This window comes from Monodelphis domestica, chromosome 1 (genome assembly GCF_027887165.1).
Source record: "Monodelphis domestica isolate mMonDom1 chromosome 1, mMonDom1.pri, whole genome shotgun sequence".
Classification (NCBI taxonomy): domain Eukaryota; kingdom Metazoa; phylum Chordata; class Mammalia; order Didelphimorphia; family Didelphidae; genus Monodelphis; species Monodelphis domestica.
In genome coordinates this window covers 142,078,940-142,098,289 of record NC_077227.1, presented here as the reverse complement: position 1 = coordinate 142,098,289, position 19,350 = coordinate 142,078,940, and the positions used below count along the sequence as shown (strand labels likewise).

General features: G+C 34.6%; 1 protein-coding gene and 1 pseudogene across 7 annotated transcripts in view; both read right to left on the bottom strand.

Annotated features, from left to right (window-relative positions):
• The window catches only part of LRRC28 (leucine rich repeat containing 28), a 230,878-nt gene that overhangs the window by 93,595 nt on the left and 117,933 nt on the right, over window positions 1–19,350 (bottom strand). The gene's annotated exons all lie outside the window — the stretch shown is intronic.
• LOC100619967 (FGFR1 oncogene partner 2 homolog) lies at window positions 14,417–15,999 on the bottom strand (annotated as a pseudogene).

Sequence of the window (19,350 nt, the reverse complement as noted above, 5' to 3'; positions counted from 1 at the left end):
TACTGTTCCACCAAGACAGCCTTCCTTTCATCTTCCTACAAAACTTTACTTGTTCATTTTCTCTCTTTCTTTTAAGAAGCAGCTAAAATGCCATTTTTTTCCATGAAGCATTTCTATATGATCATCTACCATTACTTTTATATTTCTATAAATATACTTTCACATTCTATTCTATATTATGTTTCGGAAATAATTAAGCTTCTGTGACTTCAAGAGGATATTATTACCTCACTTAATAATAATTAGTCAGTCCTTTTTTGAATACTATAATTTTTCACTTAACTGCAATTTCAGTGCTCTTTCAAATACACCATGCTGGCTGTGATGCAATTATCTATCATGATGCACATTCTTATATATGCACCCACACATAAATATACACATGTATATATGTAATCTAAGAGAAATTTCAATAAAAATAATTATTAACATAAACTTAAAAGGAAGTGGAGTGGCAAAATGGAATTGTGAAATAGACACAAGTTTCACCTTATTTATTTGGCGACCTTATGTGGAATGTAGTCAAGAACCAAGAGTTAAGCAAAAAAAAAAAAAAAGAAAAAAAACTCAATTGTCAAAACTTGGTTTGAAAGGTAATAAAATGGTAAATTTCAAGACTAAATTCAGTTTAGTCTGTATATTGCATAAGTCAGACATATAGCAAACACAAGGGGACACCATAATATTTAGAACTGAAATAGACCTTAGATGCCATCTAATCTAATTCCTTCATTTTATAGATAAGAAAATTAAGGCTTAAGGAAAGGAAAGACTTGGTCTAAGTCATACTGGTAATAAAGCAGACCCAGGATTTATACTCATCTTCTGAATCCAAATCTATTCAACTTTATCATCCCATTTCATTGCCCAGTACTATTATTAATTTAGAAGTATTTATTCAGTACCTACTATATAGGAAGCAAAAGGTTCTTCTTTGAGACTAAAACCTATCATTAACTGCTGAACTGTTCACTCAGATTACGAAAGTCACAAAATAAGAAAATGTGTATCTGGCAAAGTAAGTAGGGTAGAAAATTCTTGTTAACAATTTTCACAGTATAGCTTACTGATGACTATTTCTCTCCTGTTGGTATAGTGGCAAATTCAAAAGTTCATATGTGTCCATAAAATATGGTAAGCCTATAATATTTTAGATCTATATGTTTTAAAGTAGATAAATCTTTAAAAGCTATGGTTCTATTTTACAAGCATCTTCTCTAGTTCAAGGAAAAAAATTAAATCTTACCTATTTGAAGAGATATTTATAGAACAAAAATCATGTGAATAAATGATGATATATTAACATTTACTTCATTTACCATGAAATCATCTCCCTATGAAAAAGTTACCTATAATTTATAGTTCAATAAAAACATAAGTTGTTTTAAAGTTTTATTTTTTTTATTTAAAAACTTTTATTTAATTAATTTAGAATATTTTTCCATGGTTACATGATCCATGTTCTTTCCTTCCCCTCCCATTGCTGACACACAATTCCACTGGGTTTTACATATGCCATTGATCAAGATCTATTTCCACATTATTGATATTTGCTCTAGGGTGATTGTTTAGAGTCTATATCCCCAATCATATCCCCACCAACCCATATGATCAAATAGTTGTTTTTCTTCTGTGTTTTTATTCCCAGTTCTTCCTTTGCATGTGGATAGTGTTCTTTCTCATAAATCCCTCTGAATTATCCTGGAACATTGCATTTCTGATAGTAAAGTCTATTACATTCAACTGTGCCACAGTGTATCCATCTTTGTATATAATGTTCTCCTAGTTCTGCTCCTTTCACTCTGCATCAACTCCTAGAGGTCGTTCCAGTTCAAATGGAATTCCTTCAGTTCAGTACTCCTTTTAGCACAATAGGATTCCATCCCCAACAGATACCATAATTTATTCAGCCATTCCCCAATCAAAGGGCAACCCCTCATTTTCAATTTTTTTTTTTGCCACCACAAAGAGCCAGCTATAAATATTTTTCTACAAGTCTTTTCCCTTAAGATTTCTTTGGGTATAAATCCAGCAGTGTTATGGCTGAATTGAAGGGCAGGCAGTCTTTTAGCTCCCCTTGGTCATAGTTCGAAATTGCCTTCCAGAATGGTTGGATCAATTCACAACTCCACTAGCAATGCATTAATGTCCCAATTTTTCCACATCCGCTCCAGCATTTATTGCTTTCCTTTGCTGTCACATTAGTCAATTGGCTAGGTGTGAGGTGGTACCTCAGAATTGTTTTGATGTGCATTTCTCTAATTACAATAGATTTAGGACACTTTTTCATGTACTTATTGATAGTTTTTATTTCTTTATCTGAAAACTGCCTATTCATGTCCTTTGCCCATTTATCAATTGGGGAATGACTTGATTTTTTTGTACAATTGATTTAGCTCCTTATATATTTGAGTAATTGCTCTTGGGTAGGATAAGCTAACATATTAAAACTGACAATCTTACCCAAATTAATTTACTTATTCAGTGCCATACTATCAAACTACCAAGAAACCTTTTTTACTGAATTAGAAAAAACTATAACAAAGTTCATTTGGAAGAACAAAAGATTAAGAATATCAAGGGAAATAATGGGGAAAAAATGTGAAGGAAGGTAGCTTAGCAGTGCCAGATCTTAAACTATACTATAAAGCAGTAGTCATCAAAACAATATGGTACTGACTAAGAAACAGAAAGGAGGATCAGTGGAATAGTCTTAGGGTAAGTGACTTCAGCAAGACAATGTATGATAAACCCAAATATCCCAGCTTTAGGGGAAAAAATCACTATTTAACAAAAACTGCTGGGAAAATTGGAAAACAGTATGGGAGAGATAAGGTTTAGATCAACACCTCATACACCAAGATAAATTCATAATGGGTGAATGACTTGAATATAAAGAAGGAAACTATAAGTAAAATAGGTGAATACAGAATAGTATACTTGTCAGATCTTTGGGAAAGGAAAGATTTTAAAAGACCAAGCAAGGGTTGTAAGAAATTAAAAAATGTAAAATGAATAATTTTGATTACATTAAATTAAAAAAGTTTTATACAAACAAAACCAATGCAACCAAAATTAGGAGGGAAACAAAAAAATTGGAGGAAATATAAGTTTTTAAGAAAAGGAATGATTTCTTTGTTTTTGCATCCTATGTATTTTATCTAGGGAAGATAAAGATCGCAAAATGATTGGCAGGATCATGTGGCTAGAATCTTATGAGCCTGGGAGTGTTGTAATCTTTGGGATTCAGTTGAAAGAGAAACATTGTAATGTAAATTTAATAGTCCTAATGAATGTAAAATAAGAGAAATTGCTGAAGAATATAAATTGAACACTAATAATGAAATTGCAAATGAGAACAATGATACTAAGATGGAGAATACAAGGACCAATGAGAGTAATAGAAAAGCTGATGATACAAAATCCTGGTAAAGTTATGCAATTCAAGCAGATATATATCCTTGGATGGACAGGAAATGATTAAGCTTTGTACTGATTTTACTGTGCTTGTATCAGTTCTTGAAACCTTACAACCTCCAAACACCCTGAACCTTATGTTTCTATAACTATAGGGGATCAGATATATGATCTTTTGGTGGATACTGGAGCCAGTAAAAATGTTTTGCAAAGCCTTCCTAAAGATTGTAAAGCTTTGGGATTGTGGAAGTGATTGGAGCTACTGGAAAACCAGAGAGAGTAGTAAAATTACAACCTAAAATGATAAATGTTAGGTCCTTTATTTGTGGAGCATGCATTTCTGTATGCCAGACTGCCCCATGAACCTTCTTGCTAGGGATTTACTGTGTAAATTACAAGCAACAATTCAATGTACTGACACTAGGAATATATCTCTGGGAAGAATTTCTGAAAGCTTTTCCATTGCTGTTCTTAGATTCAGTCAGTACAGAGAATGAGTTGGATTACATCTATCCTATTCCTGAGGATATCCAAGAAGATTTATGGTCAAAATCTTCCACAGATGTAGGTCTATTGTAACAGCTACTTCAGTAAGAGTGAGAACCAAGGAAGGACCAGTTCCTTGTGTTCCTCAATACCCCTTGAGTAAAGAAGCAGTAGAAGGTATCAGGCCTATCATTGAATCCCTAATTCAACAAGGGGTCATAATACCATGCTTCTCAGAGTATAATACACCTTTACTTCTGATGAAAAAGCCAAAGCTAGATCAAAATTACAAAATCATCTACAGATTGATCCAAGATCTGAGAGCTATAAACGATCACATAATAAAGACACATCCTATAGTACCAAGCCCAGCTGCTATAATCTCTTCCATCCCAAGTCAAGCAAGATATTTCACTATGGTAAATTTATGCTCAGCGTTTTTCTTGATACTGATTCATGAAGATTCTCAAAAGATCTTTGCTTTACATGGGAGAAAATACAGTAGACCTGGACTTGTCTTCCACAGGGATTCACTGATAGCCTAAGCCAATTCTCACAGATTTTGAACAGAGACTTTAAAACAATAACATTTAAGGAGAGTAAAATAGTACATTTTGTTGATATCCTCCTAGCATCACCACCTGCTAAAGTGTGCTTAAGGGATAGTAAGATTCTTTTGATTAAATTATACAGACGTGGGCATAAAATCTCTAAGGCAAAACTACAGTGGGTATAGTCTCACATTGAATACCTTGGATTTGTGCTGTCAGAGGGCTCCAGAAGTATCACTCAGAAAAGAATAGCTGATATCTAGAAACTGAGTGCACCTAAGACCAAGAAACAACTCAGAGCTATTCTTGGAACATCTGGTTTCTGTAGACAATTGATACCTGGGTATAGTTAAATTACTAAATGTAAATTACTAAATGTTTAACAGATCTAACCAGGAATACAGAAACAGAACCTCTGAAACTCAAATCTGAACATCTACAAACCTTAAGTAAGCTTAAGGAAGTGATTTTATCTGCACCAGCCCTTGGAATCCCAGACTATACTAAATCTTTTCAATTGTTTGTGAATGAGACCAAAGGAATTACTTCTGGTGTACTGACACAGACTTTAGGACAAAGTTATTGCCCAATTGGATGCTATAGTTGTCAGCTAGATCCAATTGCTGCTGGTGCAGTTCCTTGTCTAAGGTGTGTAGCAGCTGCAGCTGTGTTAGTCCAGAAGTCATCAGATTTAATTTTGGGATGTCCATTGAATGTATATTGTTCACATCAAATAGAAGCACTAATGAGCAAATTTCATACTCAAGCATAATCTGAACAACGAATATCTAAGTATGAAATTATACTTCTAGGTAGTGAAAACATTGAGTTGAGGAGGTGTAGTGTAGTAAATCCAGCTACACTTCTTCATGATTTGCCAAAGAATAGTGAACCATTACATGAATATGTAGAAGTAGTAAATCTAGTGGATATGCTTAGGATGGGCTTAAAAGACACTCTAATCAAAAATCCAGACTTGGTTTTATTCACAGATGGTTCTTCATATTTGGAATTCGATGTACAGTGCTGCAGTTGTCACAGAATTTGAGACACTGTGGTATGGATCATTACCTAGTAACCTTAGTGCTCAAGTTGCAGAGCTGGTCACTTTAAAGCAAGCATGTCTTCTGGCTGATGATAAAAGTGCGAATATTTATACAGACTCTCCTCATGCTTTTTCCATTTGTCATGCTACAGGAAAGATCTGGAAACAACAAGGTTTTATTACTGCATCAAGAAAACCAATTGCTCATGCAGAAATAACAACTGAATTGTTGGATGCTATCCAGAAGCCTAAACAGCTGGTGGTAATCCATTGTAGAAGTCACACTTATGGCAGGAATTCAGTCTCTAAAGGAAATCATAGAGCTGATGTAACTGTGAAATTTGCTGCTAAAAATGCTCCAGTGTATGTCATAAATTTATCAAGTATAGAATATGATGATCTAGAAAAAACTTCTGTAGACTCCGAAATACAAAAATGGAAGGAGAAGTTAGGAGCAAGAAAAGAACATGGAATATGGGTAGCAGATACTGGAAAACCATTGATACCAAAAGACCTGTATCCTATTTGTATCAAGCCATCCATACAAAAGGTCATTTTGGTCCTCAAGCTGTAATTGACACCATAAAGAGACAATAGGTAGTGCCTAGAATAAGTACTGTAGCAAATAAGATCTGTTCAAGCTGTTCTATTTGCCAAAAAATTCAATCAAGGGGCATTCAGACAGAAAGGTTTAGGTGGAAGACCTTTAGCATATTGTCCATTTAAGAGTCTTCAAACTCTTCAGTCAGGAAATATTTAGTCTTTTTGCCAAACAGAAATATAAGGCAGCTAAGGGCATTAGCACTTAAGAATATATATTGCTTTGTAAAATTTTATGAAAGAGAATGGAAAAACATTATAAGGAGTTTTGTCAAATGAGGAAATAAGAAGTGGAAGAAAGAAAACCAAAATGAATTCAAGAATAAAACTAGGAATGCACCAAAAATAAAAAATTGAAAAGATGTGTCAAGATTTCTATAGTTACTTTTCTTGTCAATGGCAGTGGGAAAAGTATTTGGATTCTAATATCATGGTCTCTGATGTGCCACCCATCAGAAAGTTAAATAGAATTTACTTGTGAACCTTAAAAATTTCTTAGACCCTACTTCATAAGTTTTGGTTAAGACCATCCCCATTTAAACAATGAAGGAACTTAGATCAGGAATGTGAGAGCTCTACTCCACCCCTACTTAAGCATACTTTAGGGGAAGAAACTCCTTGCTGAACAATGAAAAATACTTAAACCCATACTTATAGTAAGGCAAAAGTTCTTAAGCTGTGCCTATTTTTAGATTTAATACAAAAGGGTGCTAAGTACCTATAAAGGTCAGGCAACTTGTAAATTTACAAGAAGCAAAGATGTAAGAACTTACTCAGAGGTTTTTTCAGGTGTGAACTTAATCAAAAGTTTAAGCCTACTTAGGTGTGAATTAAGAATGGTCTGTCCTTTGGAAAAACGTCTACTGTGATTGGTAGATGTGAGAACTTAGGAGAGGTGACATAGGAGAAAATTCCCTTTAAAAGGAGGTCAGAAGCTGAGAGAAGCGGTCTCTCTCAGGACAGTCAGCTGGGAAAACTTGAATTGGAGGAGGCAGCTGGTGTCTCTCTGAACACTAGAATTTTGCTTGGGACAAATCTTGTGGTGAGTGGATTGAAAACTGACTGATCTCTCTCTTAGGGCTTGGGCCTGGGCTGGTCTGGGCTAGCCCGGGCAGGCCTATCTTTTTTCTATTATTTCCTTTTCTCTCTCTCTCCCTTTCATTAATTCCTAATTTGTATTAATTAAAATCTCTATAAAACCCAGCTGACTTGGGTATATTTCATATTTGGGAATTTTTCCCTGGCAACCTCCTTTATATTTTGATTTAAAACAAGACACTGTCTTGAAACCATATTTCTACGGTCACAATTTAAGTCAACCACTCTTTTATCTGCCACAGTTTATAACTCCCACTATTTTAATCTCTACATACTACGGCAAACATATCCCAGATTTTGAGAGTTGGAAGGGATCTTAGTAGGCACCTATCAAATCATACTTTCTTCAATATAAATAGCAAGTGTTCATGCAGCCTTTGCTTGAAGACTTCCAGTGAAGGCAAACTCATTCTCTTGAGACAATCAATTCCATTTTTGGATAGCTTTATTTGTTAACAGGTTTTCCCACTAAGTCTATAACAAAAAAGGTAACTTTGTCCAATGACTTTTTAATGCCAAACAAGATATAAAACAGGAAAATGTGTGTTCACTTATGGAGTTTAGCAATGTCATGAAGGATGTCCACTGCCTAGTTGAAATAAAAGTCAATCAGCATGCATTTAAATGACTGCTATATGCCGGTACAGGATAAAAAGGAAAGATTGATACTTTTGAGAGGGAGACTACTTGAAACTTATGTAATCAGAAATGGTTTCATGTAGAAGCTGGAATTTTAGTTCAGTTTTGAAGAAAGCCAAGGATAGCACTAGGCAGAGGTGGAGAAAGAATGCATATCAGAAATTAGAGACATACAGTGCTAAGGCATGAGGAGGGAGGTGGAGTGTCATGTGTAAACAAAAAGTTTGGTTTTGGGGACTGTAAAGTGTAGTAAAAAGAACATGACATAAAGAAGCTAAGGCCAGTTTTTTGAAGACCTTTAAAAGCCAAATAGAATATATGTCTTATTCTAAAGGTAACTGGAAATCACAGGAGTTAAATAAGTAGGGGAGTGACAGGGGAAGACTTGTGCTTAAGGAAAATTACTCTAGCAATGTCTAAAAAGTGAGTTATAATGGGAAAAAAATTTGAGGTAAGGAGAACAACTAGGAGGTCCCTGAAAAAGTCTAGACAAGCAGTAATGTCAAGACTTGAATCAAGATGTAACTTCACAGGAAAAATCAAACTCTGTGAGCTTACATCGGAGAATCTTCATTAGCACAGAGAGAAATACATGTGGATCTATCTAGATAGACAAATGTTTATTGAGGTTATATAAATGTATATATAGAGATATGTATATTTGTCTACAGAGAAATATACAACTGTGTATTTACCTGCTTGCCTATACATGATACAGAAACTGTGAATGGACAATGGACTGTCTCTGAATTGAATGGGAAATAGAGAGAGGGGTGGGTTATGGTTTAGAAATTTTTCAGTGCTTTTAGTGATCCAAGGTTCTAAATAAAACACTTTAAAATGTATTATCAATAAGTTTTTACAATAAACATAAATACAACCAACTAAAACTTTCTTAGTAAATATTTATATTGAAACTAATATTTACATTTTAACAGAATTTTTTCAATTATTCCTCCAGAAAGTTCTTTAGTCATTCTCACTTTCCTTTTTATTTGGTTGTAATATGTACTTAATTTCTACTTTTCTTTTCAATCTGCATTATCTATAATGCTTTTCAGCTTGTTTTATATACCTCATATCTGTTCAATTTAATTATAATTCTCTATTAGAGTCATGGAAAAATTGATTTAATTATTATTTTACTTTTTTATATTGACATCATTTCCAGTGTTTTGAGATTATATACAAAACTGCTATAAAGTTCATTGAATGCATAGCTGCTCCTTAGTTGTTTTTCTTTTTAAATGTCACTTTCAAGTATAAAACATGGAGACTTGAATCCAGGACTTCAATCCCCAGAAGTCCTTGCTCCACTTCCCCAGAATGCTTTGTAATATCACTGAATTCTCACCTAGGCCGAGATCGAGATGGGGTATTTAACCTGATTGGAAAGGCTTTTGGTTTCTTCTCTTCCTGTCTCCGCTGGCAAACAGACGCGTCTCATTATGTGAGTGAAATTTGGGTGGGCCTCATGGCCCACCTAGCACATGCTTCTCTTGCTTGTATTTTCTTTAACCCTTGACCTTTAATAAAGCTCATAAAAATAATACTCCTTGCAGAAAGAAACTAATTTCTACCTGCCTCAGCTTCCCCTAAATTTTAATCTTTACACAAGGCATATTACTATACATAAAACAATGGAGTTAAAGGACACATTTATTTTTATAGATTTTTACTGGGTAGCACCGATTTTCTTTCTAAAAAAAGTCCACAATTTTTCAATTTTACCAAATATGAATGAGTGTAGCTAGGCCTCTTTAATCTCAACATCATTTTCATTATTTTAATTTTTTTTTTTTGCTCTTTTGATGGGTTTAAGAAAGTATTCAGTATTAAGAAAATATATAATTTAAGGGAAAAAATCCCAACCACTACTATTTCTATTAATTTAATTTAATTATTTTAATTAGTGGTGGGTTGGGATTTTTTCCCTAAATGATTAATAAGATTTAGACTCAACACACAACAAAAAAATGACCACAGTAACATAGAGTTTGACAAACCCAGAGATCAAAACTCTTGAAAGAAGAATTTAGTATCTGTCAAAAACTTCAGGAAAACTGGAAAACAATATAGCAGAAATTAGGCATAGACCAGCACTTAACACTATATATCAAGGTAGAGTCAAAATGAACATGATTCAGAAATAAAGGGTGATATCACAAACAAATTAGGAGAGCACCAAATGGTTTACTTTTCAGACATATGGATAAGAGAAAAATTTGGATGAAAATAAGACCTAGAGAATCTAGTGTGATGTAAAATAAATAATTTTCCTACATTAAATTAAAAAAGGTTTTGCACAAAGAAAATCAATACAACCAATATTAAGAGGCAAAGAACTGTGAAAAAAATTTAAAGTGTCTGTTAAAAGCTTCATTTCTGAAATATATAGAGAACTGAGTCAATTTTTAAGAATGCAAAGCATTCCTCATGGTAAATAGTCAGAGAATATGAACAGGCTATTCTTCAAATGATTAAATTAAAACTAACGTTAGTTATATGAAAAAAATGCCCCAAATCATAATTAATTAGAAAAATGCAAATTAAAACAACTCTGAGATATCACCTTACACCCTCTGACTGGCTAACATGACAAATAAAGGAAAATGATAAATCTTGGAAGGATATAGAAAAACTGGAACACTAATATACTGTTCGTGGAACTGTGAACTGACAATCATTTTGGGGAACAATCTGTAAATATGCCCAAAGAGCCATAAAACCATGCATACCCTTTGATGCAGTAATACCACTAAGGAGATTAAAGATAGGGGGAAAGAACCTACTGTTAGTATAAAAAGGAATTCTTTATTCTTTTTTTAATTTAACAGAGGACCTTGAGGTCCTCTTACCATAGAGATGTGTAGGGATTACCCAGCCCACAGTGACAGAAAGTAGAAACCATAGAGACAGGAAGGACATAGACACAAGAAGTAAGGTATAAAAAGGGGATAAAAAGGGCCAGCATCAGTTGGCCGGTCAGTTAGTTGTCGACAGTTAGGTGCTGGCAGTTGTGGGGAAGTTGGCTGCTGGGAGTGTTGGATTGCTGGTCAGCATTTAGTTGCTGGAATATAACAGGCGAGCCTGAGCTTACTGAGAGGGCTTTTTGGATTTAGCCTTTAGAGGTCTTTTTGGCTTTTGGTTTGAGTGGTTGGGTTTTTTTTTTCTTTGTGTTTGGAGGTGATTGGTCCTTGTTGACAGACCTAATTCGTGTTGGTTTAAAATACTGTTGGTTTTGCTTGGGGTGGATTGGATTGGAATTTTGTGGGGTGGTTGTTATTAGCAGTCATTATATGTCATTATAGGTAGACATAGACAGTTTTAGGTAGTAATTATAGGTAGTTATAGGATAACTAGTATGGACATTAGGAAATTTTCTTTCTCTACCTCTTTCCTATATTTTCCTCCTTTACTATATTCTTTTCTAGCTCTTTTAATAAAACTAAATTGTTAATTGTTAAAAGCTGCTCTTTTATTTTTGTCAAAACCCTATTTTAATGCTTACAGTACAAAAACAGTAACAACAAGTCTTTTTGTGGTGGCAAAGAACTGGAAACTGAAGGACGTTCATCAATTGGGGAATGACTAAACAAGTTATGGTATATGATTGGAATAGAATACTACTGTGTGATAGGGAATGATAAAATATTAGAAAATAAAATATTAAAAATTGTATGAACATGTAATCTGGAAAACATAAAAAGAAGTGTTTAAGAATTTTTGTTTCCCCTTTTGAAAATGATCTATTGATGGACATAGCAAATATAGTGGAATAAAATTAGCATTTTTTTCCAAGCTCTCCAATAAGAAAGTTCATCAAAATGAATTCTACATGAAATCAAAATGAATTCTAATTCTTAGCCAAAAAAAAGTTGCAGGGAGTAATTTTTACAGACCTGGACAACTTGGGAAGACAAAAGAGATCTATGGACATTGGAATGGAGTTAGGAGTGCAACATAGGAGAAGCAAGACAGTCTTGAGACTTGAAGGTGGTGGCAGTAGCAACAGCACCTACAATAGCAAAATTACTAATAATACTCAGCACCCAGATGTGTAACAGGATTGAATATCATGTCAGAAAAAGATTGCTGGGGACCTCTGTGTTAGTAATGGGTGAAGGATAAGGTATGATTTGGCAATTCCACTGACCAAAACTGGTTTTGGATGCTTCCAGGGCAAAAAGTAGAATTGTGGTAAAAAGGAAACAGAAACTCTACCTGAGTCAGGACCAGAGTGCAGACCAGAAGAGCAGTAACCACATTTTCCCCCAGATTACACTATCTTGGAAGCACCAAAAATTTACAAGCCTCCAGACCTAGCTGTGAAAACAGTAGGACATAAAATCCTGAAGCTCAAGAAATCAATACTCAGTTCTAAGAGGTAGTTACAATCTAACTCTAAGATAAAGTCCAAAGCCAAGAAATAGGTTGATAAATACTGTAAGATGATCACCTATAAAAGACTTATTTACTCTCAGCAATACAATGATCTAGGACAATTCTGAAGGGACTTAGGACAAAGAATTTTATTCACCTCCAGAGAAAGAACTGTTGCAGTCAGATACAGATCAAAGAAAACTATCTTTCACATTAGTTTATTTATAATTTTATTTTGGAGTTTTGGTTTTATATGCGCATTCTCTTAAACAATGACCAATATGGACGTGTGTTCTGCATGATAATACATGTATAACCCAGAGAAAATTGCCTACCATCTCCAAGAGGTGGGAAAGAAAGGAAGGGAGGGAGACAATTTGGATTTTATAATTTCAGGAATGTATGTTGAAAATCATTATTACATGTCATCGGGAAAATAGAATATCTTTGAATAAGAAAAGAAAGAGGCTAGAAAAAATGATCAAACAAAAATAACCTGACCACAAAAAGACACTATAGTAACAGAGAAGCTCAAGTCAGAGAAGATAAAAGCTTGAAAACATCTTAAACAAAGTCTCAAAGAAAACAGACTGGACACAAATCCAACAAGAATTCCTAAGAGGGCTAAAGAAACAAAGATTTAAAAAAATAAATAATAGAAGAGGAAAAATGAGGAGGAAATGAGAGCAATGCATGAAAACTATGAAAAGAGAATTAAAAGCTTCATAAATGAGGCCCCAAAATACTTCAGAAACTGATTCCTTAAAAATCAGAAGGGGTTGGGTTTTGGTGGGCAATACCTGAACCTTATTCTCATCAGAACTGTTTCAAAGAGAGAAAAACATATATACACACTTAGTTGGGTATGGAAATTCATCTTAGGCAACAGGAAAGTAGGAAGGCAAGAGCTAATAAAGTAGATTACAAGAAGCAGTGGTCAGAAACAAAAAAGACTTTTGAAGAGGGACAGGGAAAAATGAGAAGAATAAATAAAAGAGAATAGGATGGAGGGAAAATAAACTGTTGGCAGCCATAAATATGAATGGGATGAAATCACCCATAAGATGGAAGAGAACAGTAGAATAAATAAGAAACTAGAATCTAAAAATACATTGTCACAGAGGACACACTTGAAAACAAAAAGACACACAGTTAAAATAAGTGACTGAGGCAGAATCTATTATGGAGGGGAAACACACATGATCTCAGACAAAGTAAAACAAAAATAGTCCAAATAAATAAAGAAGGAACACTTTATCTTCATAGAAGGTACCTTAGACAATAAAGTAATATCAATACTAAACATATTACCAACAAAGTCCAGCAGCAAAAGATAGAAAGAGAAATTCCACTTAAAATCACTATGAACAATATAAAATACCTGGGAATCTACTTGCCAAGGCAAACACAGCAATTATATAAACACAATTATAAAAACGCTTTTCACACAAATAAAGTTAGATATAAACAATTAGAAAAACACTAAATGTTCATGGGTAGGCTGAACAAATATAATAAAAATGACAACTGTACATAAATTAATTAATTTATTTAGTGCCATGCCAAACTATCAAATAATTATTTTATAGAACTAGAATTAAGCCAAGATAAGGGCAAAATGGTTATATGATTTAGACATAAAGAGTAATACCATAACTAAATTAGGGGAACACAGAATAGTTTACATGGCAGATCTTTGAAGAAGGGAAGAATTAATGACTAAACAAAAGATAGAGAATATAGTAAGATGTAAAATGAATAATTTGATTACATTACATTAAAACCAAGATTAGAAGGGAAACAACAAAGTGGGAAAAAATTTTTATAACAAATGCCTCCGAAAAAGATCTAATTTCTCAAATTTATGAAGAAGTCAAATTTATTTATTTATTTTTCAGTAGTTTCTATATACAAGAACTTTTATTCGTTTACCTAACAACAATGGCTTGAAGTTTCCACTTTCCCAGTACAAAGTTTAATAGGAATAACGTCAATAACAACCAAATATTGATCTTCCGCTAATATCTTTTAAAAATGTCATTTGCCAGTGTATTATACATAACACAAAAAGAATGAAATGAAGGGCTGATTTAAGATTGTAATTTTTCTGGTGCTCAATTCATTAGCAACTTTCAAAGTAAACCCTGGTTCCTTTTTAGGAGCTGTGCAATAGAAGCTCAGTGATTTTCCAGGATCTTCAGCTCTTTCTCAGGCTCAAATCACTGTTGGTTACCAATGCTGACAAAGATGTACTCTCTGATGCATCATCTTTCTTGAGGCTCAGGAATGATGATTTCTCTCAAGTCTCTGTTTTCTTGTTCAAGTTGAAAAATCCATTCCTGCTCCTTACAACCTTGCTGCTCATCAATTTCAATAGCTTTCCTCATTACTGCTGCCATTTCAGTGATCTGGTCCACATGTACTTGTAATTCCTTGGAATGTTGCTCCTTTAACTTCATTATAATACCTGGGTCATCCTTTTTGCTGGCCATTAACAACCTAAACATTTGCTCTCGGTACTTGCTCATTATGAGTTCTAAAGCAGACTGGTGTTCCTCATGCGATGTGCGTAATTCTTTATTTTCTTGCTGCAATTCTCTGATTTGCCTGTTTTCTTGCTGAATTCCCACAACTAATGTAGATCGTGGTGGTCGGTGTCTTGCAACCTCATTAAGTTCTTGAATTTCTTCTTAATACTGACAAAAACAAAGTGGCATTTCTGAAGAAAATATTCCCTATAGTCTTAAAATGAAAACTTTTGACTTATCCCAAAATATATTGGGAATTGTAGTTGACTATTTGTATATTTTGTAGCTCTTTTTGTCAACTAAGTCATTAGTCTATTACTGCTGTGAAAGATTCCTCTTCATTACTGAAGCTGACTTCCTGTATAAACTTGGGGAGAAGTCATATAATCTTCCTACATTTGTTTCTTCTTCTGTGAAATGAGGGGCTTGTACAATATGGCTTTGCAGGTCACTTCCAGCTTTAGCTATATGAGTCTATGAACTTAATTTGGCAGAAAAGAGTCTGTTTCATTGCTTCCACTTGCTTGTTGAGAGCCATAGTTTGTTCAATCAGAGACTCTGCTGCATTGTCATAGTCTCTTAATCGTTCAACAAGTGCTTTAGCATCTGCAAGAGCTTTTTCAATTGTGCAGCTCATTTTCTCTCCTCTCCCTTTGCTGCAGCAGCCACCGCCTCCACCTCCAGGTCGGGCTGGGGCTGGGCTCTGCTGGCAGGGCCCAGCTGCCCCTGGAGGGCAGGGCTCCTCTACTCCTTACAAGACCACTGCGTCGGGTTAGGTCCCCTCAGCAGGTGACAGCACAGCTGGGCAGAGACAGCAGCAAGAGGAGGCAGCCGGATCTACCCCCCCATCTCGGAGTGGGGGGCAGGCAACTTCTCTTACAACCTCCCACTTCAAGGGGGCAGAGAAGTCAAATTTATAAGAATAAAAGCCATTCCCAAATTCACAAATGGCCAAAGAATATGAACGAGCAATTTTCTGATGAAGAAATCAAAGCCATCAATAATCATATAAAAAAGTTCTACATTACTCTTGATTAGAGAAATGCAAATAAAAAAATGACGAGGCACCACCTCACACTTATCAGATTGGTCAATATATCAGTAAAGAAAAGTCATAAGTGGGAGGGGGAGGGAACAAAAAGGGAGGGACTAAAAAGGGAAACATCAAGGGAGGGGACAAGGGGGACTGTTTCAAAGTAAATCACTGGACTAAAAGGTAGAGCCGAAGAAGAAAAGGTTAGAATTAGGGAAGGCAATCAAAATGCCAGGGAGTCCACAAATGACAATCATAACTTTGAACGTGAATGGGATGAACTCACCCATAAAACGTAGACGAATAGCAGAATGGATTAGAATCCAAAACCCTACCATATGTTGTCTTCAAGAAACACACATGAGGCGGGTTGACACCCACAAGGTCAGAATTAAAGGATGGAGTAAGACCTTCTGGGCTTCAACTGATAGAAAGAAGGCAGGAGTGGTAATCATGATATCTGATAAAGCCAATGCAAAAATAGACCTGATCAAAAGGGATAGGGAAGGTAATTATATTTTGTTAAAAGGGACTATAGACAATGAGGAAATATCATTAATCAATATGTATGCACCAAACAATATAGCACCCAAATTTCTAATGGAGAAACTAGGAGAATTGAAGGAAGAAATAGACAATAAAACCATACCAGTGGGAGACTTAAACCAACCATTATCAAATTTAGATAAATCAAATCAAAAAATAAATAAGAAAGAGGTAAAAGAAGTGAATGAAATCTTAGAAAAATTAGAATTAATAGACATATGGAGAAAAATAAATAGGGATAAAAAGGAATACACCTTCTTCTCAGCACCACATGGCACATTCACAAAAATTGACCATACATTAGGTCACAGAAACATAGCACACAAATGCAGAAAAGCAGAAATAATGAATGCAGCCTTCTCAGATCACAAGGCAATAAAAATAATGATTAGTAATGGTACATGGAAAACCAAATCTAAAACCAATTGGAAATTAAACAATATGATACTCCAAAACCGTTTAGTTAAAGAAGAAATCATAGAAACAATTAATAATTTCATCGAGGAAAATGACAATGGCGAAACATCCTTCCAAACCTTTTGGGATGCAGCCAAAGCGGTAATCAGAGGTAAATTCATATCCCTGAATGCTTATATTAACAAACAAGGGAGAGCAGAGATCAATCAATTGGAAATGCAAATGAAAAAACTGGAAAGCGATCAAATTAAAAACCCCCAGCAGAAAACCAAATTAGAAATCCTAAAAATTAAGGGAGAAATTAATAAAATCGAAAGTGATAGAACTATTGATTTAATAAATGAGACAAGAAGCTGGTACTTTGAAAAAACAAACAAAATAGACAAGGTACTGGTCAATCTAGTTAAAAAAAGGAAGGAAGAAAAGCAAATTCACAGCATTAAAGATGAAAAGGGGGACAGCACCTCCAATGAGGAGGAAATTAAGGCAATCATTAGAAATTACTTTGCCCAATTATATGGCAATAAATACACCAATTTAGGAGAAATGGATGAATATATACAAAAATACAAACTGCCTAGACTAACAGAAGAGGAAATAGAATTCCTAAATAATCCCATATCAGAAATTGAAATCCAACAAGCCATCAAAGAACTTCCTAAGAAAAAGTCCCCAGGGCCTGATGGATTCACCTGTGAATTCTATCAAACATTCAGAGAACAGTTAATCCCAATACTATACAAACTATTTGACATAATAAGCAAAGAGGGAGTTCTACCAAACTCCTTTTACGACACAAACATGGTACTGATTCCAAAACCAGGCAGGTCAAAAACAGAGAAAGAAAACTATAGGCCAATCTCCCTAATGAATATAGATGCAAAAATCTTAAATAGGATACTAGCAAAAAGACTCCAGCAAGTGATCAGAAGGATCATTCACCATGATCAAGTAGGATTCATACCAGGGATGCAGGGCTGGTTCAACATTAGGAAAACCATCCACATAATTGACCACATCAACAAGCAAACTAGCAAGAATCACATGATTATTTCAATAGATGCAGAAAAAGCCTTTGATAAAATACAACACCCATTCCTATTAAAAACACTAGAAAGCATAGGAATAGAAGGGTCATTCCTAAAAATAATAAACAGTATATATCTAAAACCAACAGCTAATATCATCTGCAATGGGGATAAACTAGATGCATTCCCAATAAGATCAGGAGTGAAACAAGGATGCCCATTATCACCTCTACTATTTGACATTGTACTAGAAACACTAGCAGTAGCAATTAGAGAAGATAAAGGAATTGAAGGCATCAAAATAGGCAAGGAGGAGACCAAGTTATCACTCTTTGCGGATGACATGATGGTCTACTTAAAGAATCCTAGAGATTCAACCAAAAAGCTAATTGAAATAATCAACAACTTTAGCAAAGTTGCAGGATACAAAATAAACCCACATAAATCATCAGCTTTTCTATATATCTCCAACACAGCTCAGCAGCAAGAACTAGAAAGAGAAATCCCATTCAAAATCACCTTAGACAAAATAAAATACCTAGGAATCTACCTCCCAAGACAAACACAGGCACTATATGAACACAACTACAAAACACTCGCCACACAACTAAAACTAGACTTGAACAAATGGAAAAACATTAACTGCTCATGGATAGGACGAGCCAATATAATAAAAATGACCATCCTACCCAAACTTATTTATCTATTTAGTGCCATACCCATTGAACTACCAAAATACTTCTTCACTGATTTAGAAAAAACCATAACAAAGTTCATTTGGAAGAACAAAAGATCAAGGATATCCAGGGAAATAATGAAAAAAAACACATATGATGGGGGCCTTGCAGTCCCTGACCTAAAACTATATTACAAAGCAGCAGTCATCAAAACAATTTGGTACTGGCTAAGAAATAGAAAGGAAGATCAGTGGAATAGACTGGGGGAAAGCGACCTCAGCAAGACAGTATACGATAAACCCAAAGATCCCAGCTTTTGGGACAAAAATCCACTATTTCATAAAAACTGCTGGGAAAATTGGAAGACAGTGTGGGAGAGACTAGGAATAGATCAACACCTCACACCCTACACCAAGATAAATTCAAAATGGGTGAGTGACTTAAACATAAAGAAGGAAACCATAAGTAAATTGGGTAAACACAGAATAGTATACATGTCAGACCTTTGGGAGGGGAAAGGCTTTAAAACCAAGCAAGATATAGAAAGAATCACAAAATGTAAAATAAATAATTTTGACTACATCAAACTAAAAAGCTTTTGTACAAACAAAACCAATATAACTAAAATCAGAAGGGAAACAACAAATTGGGAAAAAATCTTCATAGAAACCTCTGACAAAGGTTTAATTACTCATATTTATAAAGAGCTAAATCAATTGTACACAAAATCAAGCCATTCTCCAATTGATAAATGGGCAAGGGAAATGGATAGGCAGTTCTCAGATAAAGAAATCAAAACTATTAACAAGCACATGAAGAAGTGTTCTACATCTCTTATAATCAGAGAGATGCAAATCAAAACAACTCTGAGGTATCACCTCACACCTAGCAGATTGGCTAAC